Source organism: Syngnathoides biaculeatus, chromosome 12 (assembly GCF_019802595.1).
Source record: "Syngnathoides biaculeatus isolate LvHL_M chromosome 12, ASM1980259v1, whole genome shotgun sequence".
NCBI classification, from domain to species: Eukaryota; Metazoa; Chordata; class Actinopteri; order Syngnathiformes; family Syngnathidae; genus Syngnathoides; species Syngnathoides biaculeatus.
Window position 1 is genome coordinate 21,819,362 of NC_084651.1, and position 22,029 is coordinate 21,841,390.

General features: G+C 44.0%; 1 long non-coding RNA gene across 1 annotated transcript; it reads right to left on the reverse strand.

Moving 5' to 3' along the window:
- Positions 1-294: 294 nt before the first annotated feature.
- LOC133510203 (uncharacterized) lies at positions 295-2,266 on the reverse strand. The gene is made up of 3 exons (XR_009797544.1): positions 2,180-2,266; positions 1,055-1,181; positions 295-990 (listed from the first exon to the last, which is right to left on the reverse strand). It is a non-coding gene; the product is annotated as an uncharacterized LOC133510203 (long non-coding RNA).
- Positions 2,267-22,029: the final 19,763 nt, after the last annotated feature.

The following is a 22,029-nucleotide window of genomic DNA, read 5'->3' on the forward strand; positions in this document are numbered from 1 at the left end:
CAGTCCTTGTCAATAGATACGGATGTGAATTTTGGCATTGGATGTAACAGCCACTCACGCGTCACTTGTTGAATCACATTTCAAAATTGCAGAAACTTAATATTTGTATTGTAACATCTGTAATAATGAGCGTATCCCTTTAAGAGCGGACGGTGGGGCGTAAGGTAACAAGAGTTCCTAACACTGTATTTAGACGGTGAATTTCAGACAGCGAATTGTCGCCAGTTGACTCTCAGGAGACTGAAAATATTGCGTTTGAATTTTAACTGTTGAATTACTTTAGATGGAGAATTTATTAGCATTGAAAAGTTAAACTTAAATACAGCTATTGAAAATGTGATCACTTTGAAATAACAATGTGACTTTAACAAAAAAAAAAATTGGCATTTTTTATTCGAATCCTGGTGGCACATACACTTACTTCCATACTTGGAATGTTGGATGTTTTGACAGGGAATCGTCCTGCTGACTTTCCTACCATCCCCCATTTTTTTTTCAACGAAAGAAACCTCGCCAATGCGCGAAGGTTAAAAAGGAATCGTCCAGATGACTGTCCTCCCCTCCCCCATTCGTTTTTTTTTTCCTCCTCAACGCAAGGAACCTGGCCAAATCTGCATCTGATTGGTTGGAGTTGTCAACTAAAGGAAAGACTTCAACTACTCTAATTTCTTTCAGAGACTCCTCTTGGAAACTATGTTTCAATATTGGTCTAAAGCTAGTAAATTATTACTTCTTTTTCATTCGGCTCGTCCCGTTAAATCTTGTAATTTCAAAACTAAAACGAAAACTAACTCACTAAAACTAACATTAAGGAATAACTCGTCGGCCACAGAGTTCGTTTTCATGTACGAATATAGTGTACCGGTTATGTTGACTACTGTGTTACATGAATGTGTACATTTTCTCAAGCCGATGAGGCGCAGGTGTGCAGGTGTGCAACCGCCGGGGCTGGGACCGGCAGGACCATGACGTCTCCCCGTTGCGAGGGTACTGCGAACAGACAACCGGAAGGACATTCGACTGGACCCGGAGAGTCCCTTAGGACCTCCTTTACCTGTGCCTCAATCTCAAAGTGAAACCGAACACGAAGCAGGCCTCCGGATGTATAGGAACACTCAGGGCTATCGTTCGCTTCCCTTCATGGATCCGGGATAGTGCGTCCGGTTTGCCATTCTTCGAGCCTGGACAAAAGGACAGAGTGAAACAGAAGTGAGTAAAGAAAAGTGCCCACCTGGCCTGGTGAGCATTCAATCTCTTGGAGGTCCTCAGGTACTCCAAGTTCTTATGATCATTAAGGACCAGAATTTGCCCTTGCGATCCATCCAGCCAGTGCCTCCATTCCTCCAGCGCCGTTTTGACCGCCAATAATTCTCGATCACCCACGTCATAATTCCGCTCTGCCGGAGTCAGTCTCTTAGATAAGAAGGCGGACGGGTGAAGTCTCCCATCCCTTGCACACCTCTGGGAGAGTACTGCTCCCATTCATGAGTCTGATGCCTCCACTTCAACTACAAACTGCTTCTCTGGATCTGGCCTGATGAGGTGTGGAGCTCTGGTGAAACTCGACCTAAATTTATCAACGGCCTCCTGGCAGGTCACATCGTGCTCAAATGAATTGCGGGGTGAAGTGAGGGCGTGCAAGGGTTTAGCTATGGAACTGAAGTTCCTGATGAACTTGCAGTACAAATTAGCGAATCCAATGAATCTTTGCACCTCCCTGTGATTGGTGGGCATGGTGCCATTGGAGGACAGAGTCAACCTTACTGGGATCCATGCGGATCTGTCCTTCGGCCAAGATGAATCCCAGGAATGTGCCGGAAGGTCGGTGAAACTCACACTTTTCCATCTTGACATATAGGTTATGTTGTAGTAGCTGCTGCAGCACCTCCATGGCTCTAATCGGCCAAAGATCTCGAGAACTCTTTGGTTGGTAACGTGAAGGGCAGTCTCCTGCTCAGCCAGGCATCTGCCCTGGAACTGTAGAGAGGGGGGGGGCTTCTGACTCAGCTGGGTCCATGTTGTGGCCAGATCGTTCTGTCATAACCAGAACTCCAGTGTGGACCCATATGCATGACTCAGTAGACAAGGAGGCAGTTAAAGGAAGGTCTTTATTTGTTACAAGGTCGTAAGCCGGAGAGTCAGTCAGAGAGAGCAGCAGTATCAAGAGCGTCAAGCTTACGGGGTTGGTCGAAGAACAGGTGGAGGTCAGTACACAGGGATTCAGGATCAGGAACAAGGAAGTGCAGGAACGAGGCATGGATGGCAGCAGTCTGGCAAAGCCAGACCGTCCGCTGGATCCTATATATACTAGGGTTGATTATCCCCGATGAGGCGCAGGTGTGCAGGGGACTTGCACCGCCAGGGCTGGGACTGGTAGGACAATGACTGATTAATTCTTAGCTTCAGTGCTACAACAGTTCACAAAGTTCCATGTATTATTATCACAGTCTACCATATCCTTATCACCTCATTCATTTGTTACAAAGTTCTCAATAAGTATAATGTTTTGTCCTTCAATGGCTGAAGAACTGTTACAATTCAACTTCTTTTTTCCTTTCCTTTCGGCTTGTCCGGTTTTGGATCGCTACAGCATGTCATCTTTTTCCATCTAAGTGTACATTACTGTTCAAAATAATAGCAGTCCAATGTGAGTAACCAGATTAATCCACATTTTCACACTATTTTTTTATTTGTACATGTCCAACAAGTTACCATTATGTGCATTAGAGTCTCAGAAAACCAACCAATACCCAGCATTCATGATTTACACATTGTTAAGGCTGTGCAATTTGGCAATTTGTTGAAAGGGGTGTGTTAGAAAAATAGTAGTCTGCTGTTGACTTTAAAAACTCAAAACTATTTTGTACAAAATTTTCAGTTTCTAGGATTTACCAGTCCTTTGAATCACAAAAGTAATATTTTGTTGAATGACCACATTTTTTAATACTGCTTCACATCTGTGTGCCATGAACTCAATCTACTTGTGGTGCCTTTCAGGTGTTATTCCACTCCTTGATGACATTTCACAATTAATTTATTTCCATGTCTTGGTTTTGCTACAGAAACAGGATTTTTGATGCCACCCCACAAGTTCTCGATTTGATTACGGTCCAGGGATTGGGCTGGCCACTCCATGACATTAACTTTGTTGGTTTGGAACCAAGACTTGCATGTTTACTAGTGTGTTTGGGGTTACTCTCTTGTTAAAACACCCATTTCAAGGGGGTGTCCTCTTCAGCATAAGGCAATATAACGACCCCCTTCAAGTATTTTGACATATGCAAACTGATCCATGATCCATGTTATGTGACAAATAAGCTCAACACCATAGTAGGAGAAACATGCCCATGTCATGATGCCTGCAGCACAACCGTGCTTCACTTTCTTCACTGTGTACTATGGCTCCAATTCAGTTTGGGGTTTGTCTCGCAAGCAGTCTGTGGCCCCTGGATCCAAAAGGAAGAATTTTACTCTCATCAGTCCACAACATCTTATAACATTTGTCTTTTTTGTCCTATAACAAATTGCAGCCTCCCCTGCATAAGGCCTTTCTTGAACAGGTTGACTTTACGGGGGATTCTTGTCAACAGATTAGCTTCACAGAGACGTCTTCTCACTGTCATAGTACTTACAAGTATCTCCAGACTGTCTTTGATCATCCTGGAGCTTATCAATGACTGAGCCTTTGCCATTCTGGTTATTCTCCATTTTGATGGTTTTTCTTGCATTTTCTCGCATGTTTTTCTCATTTTGCTCTCCAATTTTAAGGAATTTTAGATCATTTTAGATGAACAGCCTAGAATTTTTTGTACCTGTTTACAATGTTTCCCCTCTCCAATCAACCTTTTAATCAAAGTACGCTGTTCTTATGAACAATGTGTTGGAGTATCCATTTTCCACAGGCTTGCAAGGAGAAATGCATGTTCAAGAACTACTAGCTTCATCCTTAGATAGGGGCCCCCTGATTCTCACCTGTTTTTTCACAAAACTGATGACCTCACTGATTGAACACACTGTGTTTGACACACTGCTCTTTTTTTTTTTCCCCAAACACAACCCTTTGAACAAATTGCCCAATTGCACAGCTTCAAAGGGCCACAGACATACCTATAAACATTAAAGAAATAGACATTGTCATGTAAAATACATAACATTATTCACTTCAATGTCTATATAAAAAAATTAATATGAGTGGAGATCGTGTCATCCATGCACAAAGTTGTGGAAGTCTCACTCGACATCCAAGTAGAAGCCATATTGCCTGCAACATAATCTGCAGATTTCACACTGGTACAGGCACCATTTAGAAGATGCTGGGCTACCTGCTATAGCAGGAGTTAAAAAAGATCATGTACGTCAAAATCATATTGTGTGGTGAAAAAAAAGATGGGTCCATTCCAACTACCTTTAAAAAAAAAAAAAATCAAAGACATAAAAAAATCATGCTTTTCCTGTCAGCGGCCTTTAAGAGGGTGTATTTCATGAATGTTTTTTTGAAAATCTAATGCACCTACTGGTAACTTGTTTGACATGTACCAATTGAATATACTGAAAATGTGGATCAGACTCTTTAGTCAATTTTACTGCTATTATTTTGACCCTACTGTAGATTTCTTTAATTCACAAACATCCAAATTTTATACAATTATCCAAACTTCACCACTGCTCGATGATTCATCTGAAAAAAATGACACCTGGAACAAAATTGTGCCAGTCCATCACGTATCTGGTATAGGGGTAAAACTGTACATTAAGCATACATAAATGTTTGTGTTCTGTTTTTATTTACATTTTACAAAACATTCCAACTTCATAGGAATTGGGGTTTGTATTTGCACAGAAATTCTTTCCAGCAGAGCCGGCTTCTTTAGGTGCCAGCAGCAGCAGCCACACCCAGAACAGCTGGAACAGGGACAGAGGCGCACAGATGGAAAGACAAGAGCCAAGTATTGAGAGAGAGAGAGAGAGAGAGAGAGAGAGAGAGAGCACAAGAGAGAGAGAGAGAAAGAGAGAAGAGAGAAAAGAAAAGAATGAGAGAGAGAGAGAGAGAGAGGTTTCGTGGATGCAGTACACGATTAATGCTATGCGGTTGTGGAGTCTCAACATTAGCTTTAATAGCACATTAGTATTTGTTTTCAAAAAATAATGTTGCAGTGTATGTGAACAATGCAGTCATTCATAATGATAATGGGAAAGCCTTTAACAATGGCCCCATACATTTTGCATGTGACGTGTTTGAAATCACAGAATATACTCTAAGAACTACTGTGATACACATTTACCAAATAAAGACTTTCTACAAATACATGAATGCCTGTTTCATTGATCCTGCGACCCTTGTGAGGATATGTGTCTCAAATAATGGATGGATGTTTCATTGAGTTTCTGTTGCATTGTTTTCCTATAAAGAAATTACAGTATAACTCTTAAAGTGGATGTTAAGTGAAACTATCTCGCAAATTGAACCTACTACAGACAAGTTAACATCCATCCATCTATTTCCTTTGCTGCTCATCCTCACGAGGGTTGCGGGGATAGCTGGAGCCTATCCCAGCTGTCAAGAGGTGGGGTACACCCTAAAGTGGTTGCCAGCCAATCGCAGGGCACATAGAGACAAACAGCCACACTCACAATCATACATGGGGGAAATTTAGAGTGTCCAATTAAAGGTCAAGTGTCATCTCTATAAACATTCTAAAATAGATATCAAATTGAACACTACACATAACATTATTCACTTCAATGTCTATACGAAAAAATAAATATGAGCGGAGAGCGCGTCATCCACGCGCAAAGTTGCAGAAGTGTCATCCTACGACATCCAAGTGGTCGCCATATTGGCTGCTTCTTCTGCCTGTGATGTCACCCTGGACATTCACCATTGAAAAATCGCTGTGGCCCCTACTGTGGGAAACGAACACCCCCCTTCTGACACAGAAGCTCTTTTCGATGAAGAGAACATCTCACAACTGAGTGGAGTTACCGGGACAATATTACTCTATTGTTTCGAGCTGGAGAAAACCCTCGCAGGCACGGGGAGAACATGCAAACTCCACGCAGGCGGGGGCGGGATCGAACCCGTGTCCTCATAACTGTGAGGCCAGCGCTTTACCAGCTGAATCATCATGCCGCCAACAAACCTGCCGAATTTGAATGATGAAAAAAAAAAATCCCCAAATATATAAATTGTGAAAAAATCAAGACGTTCTCTCCGGTCTCAATTGCTGTGGGCGTGTCACTTAAAATATGCTAAAACCACGCCCACTCAACTGTCAATTGTCAATCAAATACCAGTACTACAAAAGGATGCTCCATTATCTAGCGTCTTTCTTATGCCCACACAAAACTACATTTGAAAAACAAAAACATTTTAAGACTCCAGCGGCTAGAATATATCCCACTAAATCGCAGGTCTTTTCCATGGAACAACCATGAGGCGCTCTAAAGCCGCCCCTGTCCATACGTTGGCTAGCATGTGACGTTTTTTCCCCACCTTGCTCATCAACCTTCTCTCCTTGATGGGCGAGCCCGCACAACTAACATTGAAGCATTCTAAAACTGCTGTGCCAGCCCGAAGCCCGGTCCGCATGCTTGCTGTTAAGTCAGACAGTTGTTTTTTTGTAACCCCCTTCCTCGCATTTACGTCGTTGTCTGTGTGACATATGTCCATTCAAGGCCGACAGCAATGCGATCTAAAGCAGCCAGTGGACTATGTGAAGGCAAGATGTATTTTTTTCAGTGTGGACGTAGCTAGTAGCGCGTCACTACTACACTAGATAACTACAGATCGAAACGAAGGCGCTCAAGTGCCGATTATAGTGGGGGAGTTGGGGAATCCTTTTGGGGCCAAGGTGCATCACTGAGCTCCATTTCACACGACCCCAAAAATCTGGAAAAGTAAATGCTGAAATAAGTACTCATGGATGATATATCGTCACAAATGATTTTTACGTACTTCTCAGGCTTTCCACATTTTCAGCAATCATCTTAAAACAAGTATAACACATTTAGAAACAAATCTTTGAATTTGTTTTAAGGGGTCTAAAGATCCCGGTCAAAAATTATCCCGAACACTGCCACACAGATTAAATAGACATTGTAAAGGGTTTTAAAAAAAAAAACACCTTTGTTTCTTTGAATGTTGAACACAACATGGTTTTAAGTACGTATGAAAATTGGGAGCAGTCGTGACCTTTGGCCTATTGCAAACATTTTATATCAGGCTGCCCCATCGAGGCTGTGATGTCACCCTGAGTACAGAACGGGCAGTGCTGGAGGAGAAAAGGCTGAAAAAAGAATAATTACTATATGAGCAAGGGAGTGAATCAGGAAATAGCTTTTAGTTTGGGAAGAGTTCGAGGGAGCACTGCTGCGTGCTAACTGAAAACAGAATGGGAAAAAGGAGGGAAAGCAAATAAAGCCAAAATGTGTTTCCTCCCAACCATTAAAAATGGGTAGTATTTAGTAAGGAAAGTATACAGTCCCCCTCTTGCGCTTCTCTTCTCCACTAAACTACTTTCCATCCACTCCTCTGCCTTTGTCATACCATATGTGTGCAGTTGCTTGGCAAACGCTTCCCTTTCCTCACACATTTTAATCGGTATCTTCCCAATCACTTTTTTCATCGCAGGAAATTTCAGCACACCAGACTGCGTGAGCAGAGCTAAAGGAGTGCTCCATTCTTAGTTCGCCGCTGGTGAGTGCCAGGCTGTGTGTGTGTGTGTGTGCGTGTGTGTGTGTGTGTGTGTGTGTGTGTGTGTGTGTGTGTGTGTTATAGTGTGCAGTGGCATTGGTGTCAGTGTGAGTTTCAAAGCTGCCCCCTTTTTTCATCTTTTGTTCACAAACGTAATATCAGGGTGGAAACGCCCAAGTCGGCTTCTGCACCATAACTTCAGGAATATTATCCTATCACCCCGACTCCTCTTTCTTCCTTCTAGTACTCATTTGGTCTTTTCTTTTCAATAACAGTCACTTTTTAAGACTGCGGTTTAATTGAAACTATATTTGCTGTTCTCCGTTGGCTCCCTGGCGCTATTCTCTCTTAACAACAGCCTTTATTTTTAGCCACTGTGCAGAGTTCTGTCATTTCCTGTTGAGTACAGCGAGTACTGCTGTGCTGACCACAAGTCAAGACTCAAACATTCTCTGCCTATTTAACTGTGCTTCCCGCATCACACCCAACTACAGCAAGTTCTTAAAGCGTTCTTCATGAGACAAGCGCTCGCACTGTGAGATTTTGCTTTGGGTCTCATTTAGGACTTTCATCCATCCATTTTCTTTGCCGCTTATCCTCACTAGGCTCACGGGGAGTGCAAGAGCCTATCCCAGCTGTCAACGGGCAGGAGGCGGTGTAGACCCTGAACTGGTTGCCAGCCAATCGCAGGGCACATTGAGACAAATACCTGGACTCACAATCACACCTAGGGGCAATTTAGATACAATATATAATATTTCCTTCCATTTTCAATCCCTGTACTGTTGGTATTGGCGACCCAAAGCCCTAATGAGTTTTCCTTTGACTGTATCTGAGCATCATGTGGCTAAATACACAAACCCTAGTTTGGTTTAAGTCATGGCCAACAAACTCAAGAGTATATTAGAAATGGAGCTGAAGTTTAGCTAAAACTCCTTTTTATTAACATGGACATTCACTCTGTTAAACACACTTCACATTTAATAAGTGTTAGATGGTCTGAAATGAACCATGATTCTGTTATGAGTGTAAAAATACTCTGTCTTTATTTATTTGTAACAAATAAAAAGTTACACTTTTATTTACACCTCTTGTTGAGTCTGAGCCATTCTTTGAGACAGTGGTGGGAAGTAACTAAGTAGAAATACTAACTACTTTGGAGTTATAGAGGGAAAATACTTTGTTACTGTATTTAACTAGATTTCTCATGTACCTGTACCACTTTACTGACAATGTTTTAATTTTACACCCAACATTTGAAAACAACTCTACTCCTTATTTTGTCAAAATAGCCTCATTACCTTTTTCTACCTCTTTCGATGATGATGACGATGCAAAGTTAAAAAAACAAATAGTGAAATGTAAAGTCAACTGCAGTATACGGCTTATAAACCAGCAGTAGATAACTTGAACATATTACTGTACGACCACCACATGATTGTATGCTCTCATCTTTGTTGATGTCTTTCTTTCTCTCTACCTCTTTTGCGACGTCCGCATATGTCGGCCAAACAAGGGAAGTGACAACTCACATAAAATTCCCAGAATGAACACTTGAACAAGCGTTAAACACAAAACCATGACCTAATGTGGCCAATGTGGGGCTGAGGGTAAGAGTTAAAGTATGCCCTGCGACTAGAAGGTTGCTGGTTCATATCCCCACCCAAGTGCATGTCATCGTTGTGTCCGTGGAACAAAACACTTAACCCAAATTGCCTACAAATGAATGTGGTTGGATGTTTGGTGGTGGTCGGAGGCTGCGTAGGTGTAAAATGTCAGCCAGGCTTCTGTCAAATGGCCCCAGGGAAGCTGTGGTTACGAAAGTAGGTTACTTACCACCATCAGGGTATGAATGAATAATGCATAGCGTTGGAATGTGTCTTTGAGTGAGATCTACAAAAACACTACATAAACATACTATTGTTATCCATATACACTAACATGTAAATACTAAACTAAACATATGTATTTTCTGTCACCCAACTTAAACACAATGAGCTTCACCTTTCACACATATCAACTGTATGTTTGCCATAAAGTTGGATTGTATGCTCAGTGCTGTGGCTGAAGCATGGGCCTATGACCCATGACAAATTTGTCCCTCGTGGGAAAAGGAAGTCAATCTAGAATCTCTATGATTGTGATCCTTGGGATAAAAGTAGTGGCACGGTGGAGCGAAGAACATTGGCCTCAAAGCGCTGAGGACTGGAGTTCAAATCCCGGCCCCGCCTATGTGGAGTTTGCATGTTCTCTCCATCCCTGTGTGGGTTTTTGAGTTGTGTGGTGGCCGAAGGCGGGGACTTTGGCGATCCGATCCCCGCTATAGGGATCGGATCTAGGGATATGGATTGTCACCTCTGTGGCAGGAAAGGAGCCTAAGCTGGTGTATGTAGTCAAGAGGTTGGGGGTGAGGTCGAGAAATTCTCACTAGATATAGTCGGGCTCCCCTCCACACATGCCTTGAGCTCTGATACCAGTTCTCTTGAGAGGGGTTGGACTCTCTTTCACTCTGGAGTTGCCCACGGTGAGAGGCGCTGAACAGGTGTGAGTATGCTTATTGACCCCTGGCTCAGCGCCTGTACATTGAGGTTCACCCTGGTGTACAAGCAGGTAGCCTACCGCCACTTTCAAGTGGGGTGGACGGGTCTTAACTGTTGTTTGTGCCTATGCAGCACAGAACCATTCAGAGTACCCACCTATTTTGAAGGTCTTAGAGTGCTCCCGCTGGGGATTCCATTATTCAGACCTCAATGGTTATGTGGTTAATGACAGTGAGACCAGGAAGGGTGTGATTGGGAAGAACGCCCCCCCGATCAGAAAACAAGTTATGTTCTGTTAGTGGACTTCTTTGGTAATCACGGATTGTCTATAACGAACACCATATTCAAGCATAAGGGCACCTTAGGTCATAGTTGAATGATCGACTGTGATGTGTCATCAGACGTGACCGACGGAATGTCTTGGACACTTGGGTGAAGAAAGGGGCGGAGCTGTCAACTGATCACTACCTGGTCGTTAGTCGGCTCCAATGGTCGGGGAACATGCCGGTCTGATGTGGCAGAGCAAAACCTTTAGTGAGGATCTGCTTGGTACAGCTGCCAGACTCTGTGTCAGAAGGAGTTTCAACTCCCACCTCCAGAGAAACTTAGCTCATGTTCTGGGGGTTGTGGGGGACATTGAGTCCGAGTGAACCATGTTCCACATCTCCAGTGCTGAGGCAGCAGACCAGAGCTATGGCCATAAGGTGGTCGCTTCCTTTCGTGGCACCAATGCCTGAACCAGTTGGGGGGCAACAATGGCGAGTGATGCTGTCAAGCTGAAGAAGTCCTGTTGAGTATTTTTGGCCTGTGGGACTCTTGCGGCAGCTGATGGATAGTGGTTGGTCAAGCAGAATCCAGTTTTGAAAGGGTCTGAAGCAAAAACACTGGCATGGGAGAAGTTCAGTGAGGCCACAGAGAGATTTCCAGATGGCTTCGAGGAAATTCGGGTCCACCATCTGGCATCTCAGGAGGGGGGAGCAGTGCACCGTCAACACTGTGTGTAGTGAGAATGGGCGCTGCTGACCTCGACCTGCGATGTGAGTCGGTGGGGAGAATACGTCGAAGACCTCAATTCCGACACACCTTCCCATAAGGAAGCAGAGTCTGGGTTCTCTGAGGCGGGCTCTCCTATCTCTAATATTGAGATCACCGAGGTGATTCAAAAGCTCCCCTGTGGCAAGGCCCTGCGGGTGGATGAGATTCACTTAGAGTTCTTAAAGGCTCTGGATGTTGTGCGGCTGTCCTGGTTGACATGCCTCTGCAACATCGCATGGACGTCGGGGACAGTGCCTCTGGATTGGCAGATTTGGTTCGTGGTTCCCCTTTTCAAGAAGGGTGACCGGAGAGTGTCTTCCAACCTCAGGGGGATCACACTCCACAGCCTCTCTGGTAAGGTGGTGGTAAGATGTATTTATTAAGTTATCTTAATTTAATTGAACATATACGGTCCTGTTAAGACGTATTCAGGTGCTCATGCAGGATTCATTGTGAGGTCAGTATGGGTTAAACTGCCAGAATCTAAGCCTCACGCTTGCCTTGTTCCAAGATTGTTGAAATGTTCAAAGATCAGAATATGGAAATGCCCATGAGTACATGATCCAACAGCCAAAACTGAGTTGCTCAATGACTTGCGGTCGTTGTTGTGAGTACCCAAGAAGGATGCTAATCTACAAACTAGATTACAAGAAATTCAACTGGGCAAAACTCCACCAAACTACTGACAAATCTTATCATCGGGATATATTTCCAATAGAATTACCCGTGGTTGTCATCAGACAAACGTAACAGAATGTAGACTGTAATTTTGACTAGTAGCAAGACCTGTATAAAGAAAGTAGTTAAAAAAAAAAAAAGTAACATTCATGTAACCAATCCCAATTTAAAGGAGCTCGAGTTAAATAGCTTGTGCCCAGTGATGATGATGACGAGATGCCCGAGTCACTGGGAAACAGCAATGGTCCAATGTGACATCAAAGAGGTTGTTCATTCCAGCCCCCACACCCTACCCCACCGCCACCAACATTTTTGCTTCTCCATAAGGAACCCTGGGGGATGAATGAAATAGCTCTGGGTTCCTTTTATGGTAATCCTCGGCTGAATCACACTGCTGTGAAACAAAACCACAGTTTCTCTTGAACCCCTTTAATTCTAACACTGCCAGGTTTAACCAGAATGGAGAGAGAGAGAGAGAGAGAAGAGAGAGAGAAAACTTTTTTTCCCAGTGCCACTTTTTGTTCAGGTCTTTTTTCAAGTAACCATTATTAAATTGCGATATGCTTCGGTTTAACACTCCCATGGAAAGCAATGCTTTTCAGAATAGCTGAGTCATCAAAGATACATTTGTTTTTGTGAAGGATGAAAAGTAGTTAAGGTTGTTAGTGAGGCCTTAAGATGCCTATTTGTGCCCACCTTGCTTTTTAGCTCCTTAACCAGTTTTAGCTATGTTAATGCAAATGTACATACCCCAATACCATTACGGATGTTGACTTTTGAACTTTCCACTGATCTCAATCAGGTAGGACCTTTACTTCTTTCTACCAGGAGCACAATGTGTCCATGATTTCCAAATACAAAAATGTGGACTTGTCAGATTAGAGCAAACTGTTCCACTTTACGCCAGTCCATTTCATATTATCTTGGCCACAGAGAAGAAGCATTTCTGGGTGTTGATATACGGCTTTTGGTTTCCATTGTAGAATTTTAACATTCAGTTAAACATGTACTAATAAACTGTTAACTGGCAATGTTCTCACTAAGTGATCGTATGAATGTGAGTGGGAACGGTTGTCCGTGTCCATGTGTGCCCTGCAAGGAACTGTTGATCAGTCCAGGTTGTAGTCCACCTTTGGCCCAAAGAGAGCTGGGACAGGCTCCTGGGGCTCACGACCTTGACCAGGATAAGTGATGATTAAAATGGATTCTTTTCTGTTCTGAGGGGCACAGCAGTTCTGAGTCTGCGGAATACCTAAGCAAAGCAAATTAATTTGTATAGCGCATCTCAAAAACAAAGTAACTCAATGCACTTTATATGATTAAAAGCATTCATATACATAACATTTGAAAAAGTACAATTAAAACAGCTCTTAGTGCAAGAAATATCACAGAGAAGTGGAAGTACTCTAAAATGCATGAGAAAAAAAGATTTCTTAATCTGGGTTTGAAAACACACACTTTGGGTTGATGTCCACCTCTATTGGTAACTTTTTTTATTTTTTTTCCCCAGCATAATAGCTAAATGCTTATTCCTGATGCTGATGGGAGCCCAGTCATAAGACCATTACAATAGTCAAGTCTACTTGATATTATAGCATGGATGAACTTCTCCTGGTCTGATTGACACATGTAAGCCTTCACTCTAGATATGTTCTTCAGATGGTAAAAGGCAGTTTTAGTAAATGATTTGATATGACGGTTAAACGTCACAGGGCGGAAGGTCGGAATCTATCAGAATATCAAGGTTTCGGAATTCAGCAATCCTTTTTTTTTCTCTGCACTAGAAATATTTCATCAAAAAGATTCACTCAAAAGATTCTTTCACTGAGTCAATCAATTCTTTTTCACAGAATCATTCAAGTGCTCCCTCTTTCAGTTAATGATTCAGCCCTGAGGTTCAGCCTCCCTCAATATGTTCACCCAAGGACTATGTGTTGTTGTCACGTATTGTAAAGAAGGAAAGGTAGAGAGATTTTGGGGGAAAAAAGGCAATTTATCACCTACCAACATAATCTCCCAGTAAGTTCTCAAACACCTGGCTTAAGTTGTGGTTTATTAACATGCGTACAGCAAACTCAGCTACCACACAAATCCTGAAAGTGCCACTGTCATGAAATGCATGATTTTTAGTATGTTATTAATGAAAAAAAACGACAGCTGACATGGACCCATGCGTTTTTTCACCACAAAACATATTTTTGACGTATACAGCTTTTTGTAACTCCCGCCACGAAAATCCTCCCGAGGGATTTGTTTTCGAGAAGAATCAGGAAGTGACATAAAGGACAGACCCGCCCTCAGGTGGACTAATTTGTTTCCATTAGTTTTACCTCCGGGAAGGTAGCTCGTTGTTCCTTTGTGTTAGGGAAAATGCCGGCTCGTTGCATTGCTGGATATTGCTCGAACACTCGGGAGGATGGATTAACCCTTCATAACTTTGCAAGAGACCCGGTTCGTCGTGAAAAATGGATTGCACGGGTGCAGGGGACAAGAGAATTGTGGGTTCCAAATGACAGGTAGGTGTGTATACAGCTACTAAAAAAAAATAATAGTTTGGGACGGACCACGTAATTTGTTTCTCATAACGTAACAAAAGATCCACGTACGAAATGTGTCAATGTACGCGTTGGATGGCGTCAGGCTACTACGTCGCTTCTGTCACGTCCCATCAGAAATGGGGGAAGGACCCAAATGCAGGAACTCGGAAGACGCAAGGTAGTTCAAGAAGAGACACGTTTATTGTATGCCGAGGTCGGGGATCGAGCAGGCAGTCCGGTGCAGCAGCGGTAGTTGTGACGTCGGGCGAAGAGAACAGATGAGCGGACAGGCAGGAGTCGGTACACGGGGAAACAATCAACGCAGGCAGAAGTCTCAAGGAGTCAGGCTTACAAGGTTGGTCGGAGAACGGACGAAGGTCGGTACGCACAGGATCAATCAGGAATACGAGAGTGCTGGAACGGGTCATAAAGCTCAACGAACTGGCGGAGGACCAGTCGTCACCGGGTCCTATATATACAGGGGATGATCAGCCCGCATGAGGCGCAGGTGTGTGCCTCCCAATTAGCGCAGCCGCACGGGCACCCGCACAGCTCGTGCTGAAGCGGCAGGATCATGACAGCTTCAAGCGCAAGGGCTCCCGGACGGTGGCAGCGCTGAAGAACGCTGCCACAATGCAGCACTCGGCTGCGTGTGATGACAACATAGTAAAGCGTCCCAGCTCGACGGTGTTGTTCATCGCGCACTGCGGCGGCTGTGAAGAACCCCTAAAGCAGCACGCCTCGGCTCAGAGATAAGCCACCTTGGCGCCGAAAATGAGCCACACCGGCCGGCTGCGATGAGCCGCGATGGCTCATCTCTGCTGCGGAAGTGGATCGGACGGTAGGCGGTTTGGGCGTGAATGCATATCATCTGAATATGGCTCGAAACAATAGTGTAATATTGCCCCGGTAACTTCACTCGGTTGTGTGGTGTTCTCCTTTTCGAAAGAGCTTCCGTGTCAGAAGGGGCGTGTTCGTCTCCCATAGTTAGGGTGCACCGCGTGTTTTCATTGGCGAATGTCCGAGTGACGTCACGGACAGAGGATGCAGCCAATATGGCGACCACTTGCATGTCGTATAATGACACTTGTGCAACTTTGCACATGGATGACTCGCTCTCTACTCACATTTATTTTTTCGTATAGACATTGAAGTGAATAATGTTATATGTATTTTTCATGACAATATCTATTTTAGAATGTTTATAGGGATAACACTTGGCCTTTAAGCTTGCCTTTAGAGCCATGCAGTCTCCTACCGTCCGGCGAGACTTGTTTGCATTTCACTGTGGTGGGCAGAGTCATTGACACCAGCTGCTTTTGTCATCTGATTAGTGTAAGTGTCCCTAGAAGCACTTCACATTCAAACCTACGGGCAATTAAGAGTCTTCAAACATTTGACCAATCATGTTTTTAGGAGGTGTGAGGAAACCAGAGTGCGCAGAAATTACACACCAGCAGAGGGAGAGCATGCAAACTCCACACAAGCAAGGCCAGGATTTGCACGCCGGTCATGAGATCTCTGAGGTAGATGTGCAAACTAGTTGGTCACCGTGCCACCCATAAATGTTTTATTAAAGGAAAAGCTTTAATAATCACATAAAAAAAACAATATGGGTGCCAGGCTGGGACTACAAACAGGACTCAGACTCAGAGAACACAGTGCAGGTTTCATTATACACAGAGATGACCTCTTAACATGGTTAGGGTTAGGGTTAAATCAGCCTTGAAAGTGCTCTCGAAGTCCAGGAGGAGGACTAGGTTTTCCGAGGAGAAGGATCTGTCCTTGAGCAAAAATCACTCCATGAGGAGGAAAGGGATAACAAAAATCAAAAGTAAAGAGTACCAAAAAGAAAATCACTCCCAAGGGAGGGGGGTGGAACTGAAAAAATAAATCTCCAAATCACTCCAAATGAGGAAAACCAAAGGTTGTGTTAACAAAGGAACAAACCATCCATTCATTCATTTATCCGCTATTTGAGCTGCTTATCCTCACAAGGGTCATTGTGGGGGTTGCACAAAGCCTATCCAGCTATCTTTGGGCAGGAAGCGGGGTACACCTTCAATTGGTTGCCAGCCAATCGCAGGGGACTTAGAAACAAACCATTCGCATGCTGGTTGCCCATTGGTCATTCACCAAGGTCAGTGATAACGCTGGAGAAATGGAAATCACATTGGAGTTCATTGAGTAGAGTCCCGCCGCCATCTGCAGGTTGGTGGCTCTTTGGTCATTTGCCAAAGATTCAGGAGTGAGTGACAGAATGCTACAACAGTTCTGTCTCCACAGCCAGTCGACCTACTCATGCTGGCAGGCAAGCTTAAAGCCAAGGTTCAAGAACGGATAATTTCATGAACTGATTCACCTCAGAATGTTGACCAAAAAGATTTGTTCGTGTGGACGACACGTTTGCAGATGAAACAACACTATTTCAGAAGTGTTCATGAATCTACGTGACGATACAGGCATTGACAAAGTCATGTCAGAAGAAATTACATCTCCGCTATGCAACATATCTGAATGTAGCTGGCTGGCTACATCCATAATGGTCCAGCAGCCACCGCAGACGGCACGGTTCCACCTCCAAGACCAATAGACGTTCCACCACATGGCCACTGCGTGCAGTGGGAATGAGGAATTAAATATAATGCTCGCATGTCAACTCTGCAACTCAAGAGAGGGAGTGAGGAGGAAGGAATTTGTCAGACCTCCATAAACACATGCATGGATTCAGATGCCAGTGCCAATGCCCTGAGTGAGGAGAACTTTCCGGGGGCTTGCTGAGCCATGTGAAGCCAGAGGGTGAGAGTAAGCAGGGCTGCTGGGCAGACTGAGGGTTTATGCAAAGGCCAGCCAAGTGGCAATGATACACTGAGCTGAAGGAGAAGGACACAAGGGTGTGTATACATGTGAAAGGGAGAGATGAAAAGTGACTGGATAGGGCACAGCTTGCAATCTGACCTGAATGTTTTCCAAATGAGTAGGAATGTGTGTACATTCCCGCTAATTCCAAACATTTAAAATGAGAAATGTCAAAAGGGGACACAATAACTGAAAGCTACGGCTGTATGAGAGATTGAGAGCTCATGATGCCTGATATCTATGGCGCAAAAAAATGTAGCGCTTGACAATAACAATAGGTGATGAAGATCTTTAGATTGGTTTGGGTAATACAGGCAGGCAGTGGGCAGGGACTGAGTGTCTTGCTTCAGTCATTTTATTTGAAACAGAGCCTGAACTCTTTTTGTAGTCCAGCAGATGTTGAACAGGTGGGTGGTCTAAGAATTTGTAGCTGGCAAAGCTGTAACTCTACTACAGGTAAGCAAATCAGTCCCCCTTCTGTCTTGGTGGGTGAAGTCAGATCAATAATACCTGCTTGGATTTGTCAACAAATAGAAGATCTGTAGATCTCAGGATGTAAAAAAAACAATAGATCATCTTCAAGAGGTTTTGGAATTCAATTCATTGTTGTGTCAGTTTTGCATGACATGATAAAGCCACTAAGTTCAGAGCATCAGATTAATGCAAGGTGTGGCTTTTTGTGTGGCAAATCCAAAATGAAGTACCAACCGAAAACAAATCAGAAAAACAGAGGAAGAATACAGTAAATATGTGCATGTATATTTACCATAAATGTATATGGTACTCCAGGGGTGTTCCAATACTTTTGTTTGCAAGTTCAGGAGGTTTCAACACTTTAACCATTTTCATAAAAGACTAAGAAGTTAATTCAGAGATTGCTTCTTAAATGCCTTACAGAAATTTAAATATAATTGCTGAAAATGTACAAAGACTGAGAACTATTTAGTACCAGTAACATGACATCATTTTCCAAAAATCACTGTCTGTCAAAATGCTAAGAGTTTCGAAATCAGATGATGGGTTCTGGATTAAATAGGGTTTTTTTTTGGGGGGGGGGGGTTTTTTTTTTTTTTTTAGAATAGTTTTGTACGTTATCTACAGAAAATCTGGTCAAAAAAATCCCATCACACCAGAATAAATGGAATAAGTTCATTATTTTAACATACCTCCTTGACTCCATTTACTTTTTTTTCTGCTACTTAAGAGTGGGTAAAAGGTTTCAGTTAAAAATATCCACCAGCATGCTGACACAGGCCAAAATTTGAAGGAGTTCTCCAAGTAGCTGTGTCAAAATGACTGATGTTTGAAACTGTCTCACTTGTCCTAAAAAGTCAGCCTCTATAGAGCGAATCAATTATTCATGAAAAGAGTAGTTCGGATAGAGTTTATGTACAGTAATAAATTTTATTTTTTTCCTCTGAATTTTAGGGTGTGAGAGTGAGCAAAAGACATGAGTGCTCGTTCCATGTTTTTAAAAATTACACACAGATGCCGGCCACTTGCTAGTAGTACTCACTTGTGAAGCCGTAGCGTTTAACAGCTTTTTAAATTTATTTATTTATTGTTTTTGTAACCTGTCCTGTTCAGCTGGCTGGACTTGCAGAATGGTGCATCTGAATGCATTTTGTGCTGGGAAAGTTTTGCTGTGCAACAGTTTGAAAAAGTCACTCTGCTCATATTAAAATGTTTTGATTATTCCGTTTATTGAAAATGCAGCTGGATAGAAAAGGAAAGAAAATGGACAAGGGAGTACTGGTCGTATGATGTCCTGTGGGTGCTGGGTTGGGTGATGCCATCTGGCGTTGCCCCCGGTCCTCCACTCTGGCAGCTGGTGGGGGTGCTGGGGGGCCCTAGGTTGGTCCTCGGGTGAGATTCCTCCTCCTCGCGCCGTTCCGTGGGTCCCTCAGCACTCGCCTTCTCCTCTTCCCGTGGGTGGTCCCTTGCAAGCTGGGGCCTTTTTGTTTTGTCCCTGCCTGGCTTGAGGTGGGGGGAATGGTGGAGATAGTTGTGTGTGTGTGTGTGTGTGGGGGGGGGGGGGGTCCTGGCGTTGTTGAAGGGGTTCTGGAAGTGGCGGCCCTCTTCGTCAGTGGTTGTCCAGCCTGATGGGTCCGACCTGCATAACCCATGCCTCTTAATCACTCACTTAGCACACACATAGACACACGCTATTCACAGTATACATACTTTTTCACTTATCACATCTGGGCACATATCCATGGGAATGTGTTCCTGGGGAGCCGATGCGGGGTTGGGAGGTTGCAGGTGTTGGACCCAGTTCCAGCACGTTGGTGCCGTTTACTTGTCCAAGCGCCATGCCCCCCCTGCTCTGTCTGCCCCTTCTGGATTTTAAAAGCACTACACACCTTCACCTCCTTTCGCTTTTAATGTACCATATATACCCATCTCTGGGGGCGGTGGGTCATAGGTGGGGGGTTTGCCTGTTAGGCAGTAATGCCTGGCAACCATGTCCTCTCTCCTCTCAGCTCACTGGCCCTCAGCTTTTAAATTCACCACACCAGTTATGGGAGGGAGGGGGGGCAGTGATTCACAGGGTAGGGCCAATTACTGCCAGTCGGGGACCTGGCAGTTATAGTAACAGAGGGAAGGTGGGTTTTACACTGACCTACATGGTGGTGCTCCTGAGGGCGCGCCCCCCAGGCTGGATGGCTGCTTGGTGTGGGGGGGTCGCCTCTCATGACCCGTGGCTGCTCCCTGAGTTCCCACCCTCATCGTTCTCTTGTCGGGTCGCCCTATCCTGCCACTTATCCAACGAATAATTGACTTTCTCCTGTCCACAGGCTTCCTGTTCTTCTCGAGGTAGGGCCGGGAGGTGGTGGATGTGTGGGCTGGTGGTGGAGGGTGTGCGTGGGTTGGGTGTAGCATCAGGTGCCTTGGAGGGGCTGGCAGACCACCCTGGGTCCCTCGCCATGGGACGTGTCCTGTCCACAGGGTTGCTCTCGGGTGGAACCCTAGTCCCAGACTTCACTTGATTGGGTGAGGTCCTTCATCTCCGCGTTGCAGACGCAGCAATTATACAACATTTCAGTCAGTCTTCTTACATGCACAATGATTTAAATTCACTGGCATGTGTCCATAGGTAGACACCCCTGGGACTATTTCACTGGGTGTGGGACTACTCACATATTGCAACAAATAAATCATGTATATACACTGGGTACTGATGCATCACCCCCATCACCCTACTTATATTGTCACTTTATACTTTTATAATTAACTTCATCAGTCCTCGTATACAACGAGGATTGTGAGTACTCAAAAGAAGTTGGGCAAGTGGAAACGTGACTTAAACTTGCTTATCGGCCTAGTATTCCTTAGCTTACCTTGCTAACAACGAGACGCGTTTGTGATCAAATTGTTGATGTTGAAGAAACATCGAATGTGGACTCAACCATCAACGACTAGAGCCATTGTGGTTTGAATCTCTTCCATCCCAATATCCTTTAAATCGCCGTATCCTTTATATTTTCACTCAGATAGTGTACAATTTGTGTACCTTATGTGCTGACTGTGTTTATATGATTACTTTTATTTGACCTTAACTTTAACGTAGATTAGGTAGTATGTGAATTGTGTATCTTATGTGCTGACTTTATTTGATTGCTTTTTCTTTTTTGACTATCTGCAGCACGACGGGCAGCACAATATTGTGCAACCTGTCGGTTGTTCCCAAGCCCAGATAAAAGCAGAGGGTTGCGTCAGGAAGGGCATCCGGCGTAAAACTGTGCCAAACATATATGAGAGTTCATCATACAAATTCCATAACGGTTAGGTCGTGGCCCGGGCTTCCTACGCCCACCCCCGGCACTGTTAATCTGCAAGGCGTAGGTAGAAATTCAGATAATGTAGGTCGAAGACAAAAAAGAGGAGGAACGCGGCTTGGTCGGCAGAAGAGGAATGGACAAACCATGCCGCTGTCTGTAGGGTCTTTGAATGTTGGGACGATGACAGGAAAAGCTCAGGAGTTAGTTGACATGATGATTAGGAGAAAGGTTGATATATTGTGCATCGAAGAGACCAAGTGGAAAGGGAGTAAGGCTAGAAGTTTAAGTGCAGGGTTTAAATTATTTTATCATGGACGAGATGGGAAGAGAAATGGAGTAGGGGTTATCAAGTGATGAGAATGAAATTTGAAATTGAGGGTATTAAATATAATGTGATTAGCGGCTATGCCCCACAGGTAGGATGTGACCTCGAGTTGAAAGAGATATTGTGGAAGGAACTAGACAAAGTAGTCCTGAACATCCCAGACAGAGAGAGTTAGTGCAGATTTTAATGAACATGTTGGGAAAGGGAACAGGGGTGATGAAGAAGTGATGGGTAAGTACGGCATTCAGCGAAGGAACTTTGAGGGGCGGATGGTGGTGGATTTAGCAAAAAGGATGGGATTGGCAGTGATGAACACGCGTTTCCAGAAGAGACATGAACATAGAATGACCTACAAGAGCGGAGGTCGAAGCTTGCAGGTGGATTATATTTTGTTTAGACAATGTAATCGGAAGGAGGTTACAGACTGTAAGGTAGTGGTGGGGGAGTGTGTAGCTCGACAGCATAGGATGGTGGTGTGTAGGATGACTCTGGGAGGAAGATTAGAAGACAAAGGTAGAGCAGAGAATCAGGTGGTGGATGTTGAGAAAGGAAGAATGTTGTGTGGCCTTTCGGAAAGAAG